This window comes from Notechis scutatus, chromosome 6 (genome assembly GCF_049901735.1).
Source record: "Notechis scutatus isolate UNSWTSFEM ecotype Mainland chromosome 6, rNotScu1.2, whole genome shotgun sequence".
NCBI lineage: Eukaryota > Metazoa > Chordata > Lepidosauria > Squamata > Elapidae > Notechis > Notechis scutatus.
Window position 1 is genome coordinate 28,612,059 of NC_142014.1, and position 9,707 is coordinate 28,621,765.

Below are 9,707 nucleotides of genomic sequence, written 5' to 3' on the forward strand. Positions count from 1 at the left end.
AAAATGGGACAAAACTCACTTAATCAATGCCTTGCTTAACAACAGAAAGCTTGGGCTCAATTGTGGTCATTCGTCGAGGACTACGTGTGTGTGTGTGTGTGTGTGTGTGTGTGTGTGTGTGTGTGTGTGTAAAATAAGAAAGCAAGATTATATATCTAATCTTAACACACGTATTAGATTTGTTTTCCTAATTCAGCCAATGAAATATTTACCTTTGAGAAATGGAACATAAGGTTTCTTTTGAAGTCTCCCCAAACAGAGCTCACACACCTGCTATGCAGGAGTAGACTTGCCTGCAAAACCTAGCCATGTTTGGGCAACGTTCCTTGACATTGTATGCTGGGACAAGCAAGCCTCACTCCAGAAAAGGTGGAATGTTTTCAGGACAAGGCTGTTTGTAGCCTAGCCAAAAAAAAAAAAAAAAGAAAGTAAATGAAATGATAATTTCTTTTAGAGTTTACGTGGGCTGGAAAGGATAAAGGTTCATCCACAAACAAGCCCAATATCTTGCAATGGATGGAAACTTTGAATAGTTTCATTTTCTTGAATTGTCCAATCGCTGCAAGATGTGGGAGGCAGTTTGTTAAATTTGGAGTATATATCTGAAAGAAAAGCCATATGAGAACAGCTGAAGAGTGTAAGAGAGAATAAATGTTAACATGGGCAAAGTCAGAAGAGTTGTGTCTAGCCATCAAAATACTGAGAGGTTAAGTATACTTAGGACGTAGACCTCTGGATTAAATAACCTTTAATTAATTTTCTTCACAAAGTTTATGGATAGATAGATGGATAGATGGATGGACGGATGGACGGAGGGATGGAAAGAAATAGATAAGTAGATAGGCAGGCAGGCAGGCAGATAGATAGATAGATATAGATTGATGCATGGATAGTGATAGAGATGGCTGGATCTAGAGGAGGACAGAGACAGACAGACAGACAGACAGATAATGGATAGATAGGTAGGTAGATGATAGATGAATGAATAGATAGATACAGATGGATGGATGGAAAGAAATAGATAAGTAGGCAGGCAGGCAGGCAGATAGATAGATATAGATGGATGCATGGATAAAGAGATAGAGATGGATGGATTGATAGGACAGAGAGATTGATAGATGGATGGACGGATAGATAGATGGATAGATAGATAGATAGATAGATAGATAGATAGATAGATAGATAAAGATAGATAAGATAGATAGATAGCAGACAGAAAGAGATGGATATCACTCTCTCACTCTCTTTCTCCATTCCCCTAATTATGGCATTCAGTTTGACCCACAAATATGTAAAGTAATATTTCTGTAAATACCAAACTGAAGGCATTAAGTTATGTTTTCTTCTGTTTTGATGTTTTGCTGTCTTTGAAATAAGACCTAGTTTTAACTCCATGTGTGTGTACTAGGACTATTTTAATCCATAGATCTTTTTTTCCTTTAGTATTAATTGGAGCATGATCAAAGACATAAAAACAATCCTATATAGATTTTCTCAATATCCTGGAGCATTTATAGAGCATCAACCCCATGTAAACCTCAATAGTATGCATCGATCAAAACGTTTTCTAAAATAAGCAGTAGGATCTCTTTATTCGGATTAATTGTTCAGTTGCAACGGGGAGTTTGAAAACTCCACCCAGACAGAAAGAACAGGCAGGGGCATCCATAATCAAGATCAAATGCTGGCTGGGGAATTCTGGGAATTAGTCCACACATCATAAAATTTGCCAAGTTTCAAAAACACTGATTTATCTGCTTTATAATGGCTTGGTAAGACCACACTTGGTATACTGCGTCCAGTTTTGGTCACCAGAATATCAGAAAAGATGTGGAGACTCTGGAAAGAGTGCAGAGAAGAGCAACCAAGAGGACTAGGGGACTGGAGGCGAAAACAAATGAAGAACGATTGCAGGAACTGGGTATGTCTATCAGTTTAATGAAAAGAAGGACTAAGGGTGACATGATAACCGTGTTTGAATATCTCAGGGGCTGCCCCAAAGAAGAGGGAGTCAAGCTATTCTCCAAAGCACCTGAGGGCAGGACAAGAAGCAATGGATGAAAGCCAATCAAGGAGAGAAGCAACTGTTGGAAGTTAAAACCCACCCCTCTCCTAGGAAAATGAAATATTTTGGGATATACTGAAAAGGCAGAATATTTCCCCTAAAAAGAGAAGTAGAAATTCAGAAGCAGAAACTCAGCTCCCCCTCCCCACCTTTGCTGATGGACCATTACTCTGGCCTGGGCCAACCTATTTTACATAACAAAGATCTCCAGGTAGAGCTGTAGGAATTGCCCAAAGCCCTTTCATTACATCATCATCCAACAAGGCTCAACCAAGCCTGGGACTCAGGACAGCCTACAGAGTTGCTCCCCTCCCCATGGGAGTGTGACAACCAATCAGAAAACAAGCTCAAATTCACTCCTTTGTAGCACTGATGATGTTACCTAGTTGGGTCATGAAATGTCTGCAAGAAAATCAAGCTTAGACAGCACCAAGGACCCCTCATATAAATTTTGTACATTTTTATATCTATCTATCTATCTATCTATCTATCTATCTATCTATCTATCTATCTATCTATCTATCTATCTATCTATCTATCTATCTATCTATCTATCTATCTATCTATCTATCTAAACATTGCAAAAAAATTCCGCCCTGAGGAGGGAAATTCTGCAACAGCAACAGCGCCCCCTCTGGCAGAACGGCTCTAAAAAAAACGAGCTCGGGGTTAAAAAAAACCCACCGAGGGCGGGGAAAAGGGCGCGAGGAGGCGAGGCGGAGTCCAATTCCAAACCATAGAGGAAGATCTATAGAAGGGCTTTCATTTCCTAGCTTCCTGTGTCTTGCTTTTTTCTTCTTTTTCCGCGAAGCCTAAGGGGCGGGGCCCTTTCCGCGTAAGCGCCGGGAAGCGGCGTCCTCATTGGCCAGGCTTGGCTGATGTCGCGGCGTTCCATTCGATGAGGCGCTTCGGTTCCGAGGCTCTTCGGCTTGACGGCCGACCGGAGCTGAAGCTCCCGCCGCTACTTGCCGCCGCTGCTGCTGCTGCGGAGATGCGGCGGGGAAGGTGAGCCCTCCGACCTCGGTCCTTTCTTCCCGGTGTGGGGTGCCTTTTCCGGATCGGTCGCCCCTGCTGTGGAGTGGGTTGACCCGTCTGTCCCCCCGCCCGGTTTCCCGGGTCCGCTTTGGCGCACGTGACCCCGCCAGCTTTCCCTCTTTTTTTTGGTCTGTTTGGCACGTGTGAATGCTGTACACGGGAAAAGAAAGGGGGGATTTTATTTTATTTTGGCAGCCGAGTTGGAACCCGACAAAGGGCAACAGAGCGACGAATTGAGATGCCAAATGGCTTTGAAGTCATTGAAAGTCATTTTGTTTAAAAACAAAAAAAACAAAAACCCGTGTCTGGGACTACGTGGGAATGCGGTGCAGGGAAAGGCAGGATGCCAAAGGGGGCTTGGGGTTTGCACCTTGGAAGACCCGGGTGGAAGGGGGCTTTGCAAACACTTGCAATTGCACCCATGTGTTTATGTTTATGTGCCGATATATATATTTCTATAGGACCTGTCAAGTTAAATCACCCTTTTTAAGTAGATTTACATTTGTGTGTGTGTGTGTGTGTATGGGGGCAGTGGGTTTTGTGCTTGCGGCTTGTTTATATTTCCTCTTTCCCTAAGGCTTTGTTCCTTAATAAAATGGTTTAGCCAAGGGGTTCCTTGGTGCGCTGTGAGCTGGCTGGTTTTCTTTGCAGAAAGAAACCCAACTAGGTAACATCAACATCCTGACCCAACTAGGTAACATCATCAGTGCTAGTAAGGAGGGAGGTTTGAAGAGTAGAGGAGAAGGGGAGGGAGGATTGAGGGGTCCTTGGTGCTCTTTGAGCAGGCTTGTTTTGTTTGCAGACGTTTTGTGACCCAACTAGGCAACATCATCAGTGGTCGGAGGGAGTGGGGTGTGTGGAGAGGAGGAGGAGGTGGGGAGAGGGAGGAGGGGGACTATGGAGGTTCTTGGTGCTCTTTGAGCTGGCTTGTTTTCTTTGCAGACATTTCGTGACTCAACTAGGCAACATCACCAGTGCTAGATAGTAGATAGTAGAGATAGATAGGTGATGGATAGATGATACATAGGTAGGTAGATAAATAGAGGATAATGGCAATAAAGGAGAATATTTCTAGCTCAGGATTGAAATGAGAGGTCCTTGGTGCTCTCTTAAGATGACTTCTTTCCTTCATTATCCAACTAGGCAACATCATCATCCGTGCTGGGAGAGAGTGGGGTTTGTGGAGTGGAAGAGAAAAACGAGAAAGGGACTGTAGGGTCCTTAGTGCCCTCTGTGCTTCGTGGTTAGCTTGCAGACGTCACCTGACCCAACTAGGTAACGTCTGGGTTAGTACAGGTAGTCCTCAAAATTGAGCCTAAAATTTACTCCATTAAGTGAGACATCTGAAGTGAGTTTTGCCCCATTTTGCGATTTTTCCTGCCACCGGGGTTAATTGAGCGGCTCGAAATTGATTGAAATGTTGTTGCTTTTGAGTCAAACAGCCTTATATCGGTTTGCATTGGTTTACATCTGTCAATTGCAACTCCCTTTCTCCCCCACCCCCCCACTGTTTGTCGTTGCAGTAAGACCATTCCCATGATTGCCAGGGAAATTAACACTGGTGTGCAATTCGGCAGGTGTTGTGTTTGTGCGAGGTTTCTTCTTCTGCGCGCAAGGGAAGATGAGTGGTGTGATACGTTTTGGCCGGTAGCATTGTGAACTTTTTGTGTAGAAGCACCCCAAAATCTTACCATGATGATCTGTTAGGAAAAAAAGATTGTTCAGAATCTGTAGCTCATAATGTACTTGCTTATTACCATGGAAATTTATAATTTTCTCTGCGATGCTTTTAAAGGCTGCTTTTTTTTTTTTAATTGTGGTTGTGATGTGAAAGTGGGAAAGATGACACATTTCCCCAAACAGCTCTTGGCAAATGTAATAAGATAACCTTTATTTATTGTCACTTTTTTCTCTGGACATACTGACACACATTAAAAAAATGAAATTCTGATGTCTGCTTCCGAAAGAATATATTAAAAAATGAAATTCTAATACCTGCTCTCAAAAGGATAGGTAGGTAGGCAGGCAGGCAGGCAGACAGACAGAGAGAGAGAGAGAGAGATGATTGATAGACATATAGATTTAGATGATATATAGGATCATAGGTAGGTAGGTAGATATCATCTATCATTTAACTATCGATCTATCTATATCTGTATATTTATCTGTCCTATGTCTAGCATCTGTCTATCATCCCTATGTCTGTCTATTGTCTGTCTGTCTGACTATGTACACACACACACAAACGTATGAATGTATGTATGTATTATCACACAGACCATTTAGAATACACTGTGGAAAAAAAGAGTCTTGAAAGTTAACTAGGTTAATATTATGTGGTATAAAGCTATTACACAATCTAGTTGTTCTGCTTCGGATACCACGAAGCCCCCTCCCAGAAAGTTAACAAAACTGGGTCATAGAGAGGCTGTGTAACGTCCACGACAATACCTCGAGTTAAAAACACACACTTTTGTGGGCCGACTTTTGGAGTGCGCTGACCGAGGGTGTAGGATTAAAGAGGGCATGCAAGAAGGTCCAAATATAAACGTTTTCTTCCCTATTTATTCCCCTTCACGGTTCTTCACTACAAAATTAAAGATCGGCCGAGATCATTCCTTAAATCCTGGAATCTCAAAATTTTGTGAATTTCCTGCATGGGCTGTTGGGGAGAGAAACGTAACATGGCGAAGAAGGAAATTAAAAAAAAAATCCCTAGACGTTGCTTTCCTCATTTTCATTTTAAAAGATGATTTGGCAATTGCTGATAGGCTTCTCCACTAGAGGTGCACATTAGAAACAGACGCAGGTGAGTTGCTGAACAGGATTGCATTTGGCATTTAAAAAAAATGAAATGTCAATATCCCACACTGTTCACACTTGAGTGCATTGCAACATTGAGGCTATATAAGTTGGCATAGCCTCTGCTTTTCGCTTCTGTAACTCTTACACTTATTTAGTGCTTTTTAGAGAGCTAGTGTGTGCTAGGTGCTTTACTCATCCTTTAGAAAAGTGGAATTAGGGATAAAAATCTCTAGGTGTCAGGGCTCCCATTTAAATCATGAGTCTCGAGCAAAACTTAAAAAGGATTTATTGGGAGTTAACATGCCAGCACTGCCTGGGTGTAGCCAACTCTGAGACACTTCATTCATTGTCACCCTTGACCCTGGTTTTCCCTCCACCCTCTGGGTATATTGTAATTCATATTCTCCAATGGGACACCTCCATAGCCCAGAGTCATCAATCAGGCTCTCCAGGTAGAATTTTGCGCAGGAGAAACTTTGGTCACGCTCCCCGACCAACTGCTGACTAGATCAAAACGATCTCCTGGACTTAGATCCTTACAGGTCTTTCTGAAGCTCTTATTTTTATAAGATCAACTAGTGTTAAGCTCCAAAATCCTAACATTGCCCCCATCTTAGCTCTGCTGTTTACTGTGTAAACTTCATTGTCATATTTTGCAACACAAACCCACCTATTCCCCCGCTACTATCTTATAGTAATTATATCTATACTCGTATGTCTGTCTATCTAATCTTTATGTATGTATATCTATCTCTATATGTACGTATGTCTCTATATCTCTATCTCCGTATATGTCTGTCTGTCTGTCTGTCTGTCTGTCTGTCTGTCTGTCTATCTATCTATCTATCTATCTATCTATCTATCTATCTATCTATCTATCTAATCTATCTAATCTATATGTATGTATATCTGCCTAGTTTCCCTGCAAATAAGACCCAGTCTTATATTTTTTGCCACCAAAAAAGTCACCAGGTCTTATTATCGGTCTGTGTGTCCCTTCCACTGACTCACCTTGTGGCGGGGGCACCAACAGCCCTGCCCAGCAGGAGCCTGCTGCCAGATCACTCCTGCGGCCACTTGTGCACGTTGTGTCCCCCCCGTCCCCCCCCCGGCCTCCATTTCACTGTCAGAGGCCTTCAGGAAAGGCCTCTGCAGCCAAGAAACAGGCTTCGGATTGAGGCGCGTGGCTCCCCCTGGCCTCATTTCGCCTGCAGAGGCCTTTCCTGAAGGTCTCTGACCGCTAAACGGAGGTGACGTGCGCAAGCAGCAGCAAGTGGCCACAGAAGAAGTGGGCCGGCAAGGCATGTATTGGGGTGTGTGAGGCCTGGTTAGTAGGGCAGCTCCACCACCCCCCATCCCCACCCTAGCTTAATTTTTACCTGTGTGCCTCATCCTACCCTATGCATGCCGGAGTGGTTGAGGTCTTAACCAGGGCTTATTTTGGTGGGGGGGGGGGGGTAGGGCTTGTATTGGGTGCATGTGTAAATATCAAGCTAGGACTTACTTTCGGGGTAGGTCGTATTTTTGGGAAAACACCGTATCTATCCATCGATAGACTCGGGTTACAAGGAAACTACCTGACAACTTTGGAAATGGACAGGACATTTGGGTATCAAGGTATCACGTCCTATCCTCTCCAGTGCAGAATAGGCTGTGCCAAATTAAATCGGCCTTTAACTTGGTTTAGTTTCTTGTGTGGGCAGTGCAATCTCTGCTTGTGGCTTGCTCCTTAATCGGTGGTTAGTATAAACCTTTCTGAGGTTAGCTCTGACTAATTCCCAACGGGGGAGACCTGGCCATCTCAGAATTGATTGACACCCCGTTGCTTTTGAGTGAAGATTGTCACTCACTTGCTTGACTTTCAACACCCCCCCCCCTCGATTAGTGGTCTATATTGATTTCTTATTGTTAACCTTCCTTATACACCTTGTTAAAGCTTTGAGGCAGATTAAACTGCTCCACCATCCTCATCTCATGGCAAGATTTGTAGTATTTCTCCCCCCCGCACTCCTCATCGTAGATTCATTTGTCTTTAAAATTGACTCCCCTTCTGAGAAAATTACATCTTCATTATGGATGCCTTTTAACTGGAGTTTCAGATTTTATTTTGGAAATGGATGGTATTTTCTAGGTTTAGAATCCTTCCTTCTCTGATAATTTGACAGAATAATTAGAGGTGGAAGGGACCTCGGAGGTCTTCTAGTCCAACCCCCTGCTCAAGCAGGAGACCCTATACCATTTCAGATAATCTCTTCTTAAATACCTCCAAGTGTTGGAGCATCTGCAACTTCTGGAGGCAATGAATTGTTCCACCAATTAATTGTTCTCACTGTTAGGAAATTTCTCCTTAGTACTAGGTTGCTTCTCTCCTTGATTACTTTCCATCCTTATTGCTTCTTTTCCTGCCTTCAGGTGCTTTGGAGAATAGCTTGACTCCCTCTTCTTCTCCCCCTCAAATATTGGCAGGCTGCTATGATGTCACCTCTAGTCCTTCTCTTCATTAAACCAGACCTACACAATTCCTGCAACCATTTGAATCAGGCAGGCTTCTCATTTTTAGAAGAAGAAAATATACTGGTTTATATTCACTCAGTGTGTGGCCGCTTTGACAATCCACCTGCTCCCATTTTCGTTCCTTAAGTCAACTTATCTGAACCTCACCCACTTTTACAAATATTTGTTGGTATGCGGTCTGGCAGAGCCCACTTCTGGTGCCAAAAAACCCCCAATTTGTATTTAACATTTCTAGCACAGTCTTATATACTCATACATTAGGCACACTAAGTTCAGAAGAAAATAGGTTTCTGGCTGGGTATAAAATATTATGGGCTTCATTCTGTATTCCAAGAGAAATCAGCTCCGTGAAATGTTACGGCTCCCTAGAAATTCACCGCCTAAAATAAGAGAAAAATTTAGCAGTGATTCATGTGGCACATGTGATGCTTTGGAAAAAAAAATTAATTTATTGAAAATGAACATTAAAAATATTGAACGTGGTGGATTTTCTTTGGCATACATTTCAGTCTTTACATTTTACATTAGAAAAGATCAAAAGAAAATATAAACAATTATATGCATGTACATATATATGTGTGTGTGTGTGTGTACGTATACACACACACACACTATGTATGTATGTATGTATGTATGTATGTATGTATGTATGTATGTATATGTCTAGGTGTGTTCGGGTCTTTTCCCGTGTAAGATTAAGACTATCTTGGCAACATTTCGGCAAGGTCCCACTCGCCATCCTCAGGCTGGTGCTTTCGGCTTCGTGCCAGTGCAAGCAGTGTGTGATCAGAGCTGCCATCTCTCTATAAATACTGGGTGGTGGTGGTGGTGTGCTGGGCTGGTTGGCTGCGCTGCTGCCTCTTGATTGGTTGATGGAGTTGATGTTGGTATAATGGGCTGTGTGATGGCCTTGTGAGTTTTGTTGTGGAGATATCCTGGGCAAAACTCACAAGGCCATCACACAGCCCATTATACCAAGATGTTATACATATCTCCACAACAAAACTCACAAGGCCATCACACAGCCCATTATACCAACATCAACTCCATCAACCAATCAAGAGGCAGCAGCGCAGCCAACCAGCCCCCACCACCAGTATTTATAGAGAGACGGCAGCTCCAATCACACACTGCTTGCACTGGCATGAAGCCGAAAGCACCAGCCTGAGGATGGCGAGTGGGACCTCGCTGAAACATCGCCAAGATACTCTTAATCTTACACGGGAAAAGACCCGAACACACCTAGACCTACATACCTGTACCCGTGAAAATCTACGAAAACACACAC

The 9,707-nt window shown here is 43.0% G+C and overlaps 1 protein-coding gene across 6 annotated transcripts in view; it reads left to right on the forward strand.

Moving 5' to 3' along the window:
- Window positions 1–2,956: 2,956 nt before the first annotated feature.
- ERGIC2 (ERGIC and golgi 2) overlaps window positions 2,957–9,707 on the forward strand; it is a 36,498-nt gene continuing 29,747 nt past the window's right edge. For 4 of the 6 annotated variants that reach the window (XM_087967807.1, XM_087967808.1, XM_087967802.1 and 1 more), the window contains exon 1: window positions 2,957–3,070. The gene's annotated coding sequence lies outside the window, so the exon portion shown is untranslated. Of the gene's footprint in view, window positions 3,071–5,686; window positions 5,910–9,707 lie in introns of those variants that run through there. The other 2 variants (XM_087967803.1, XM_087967805.1) reach the window with 1 other exon arrangement.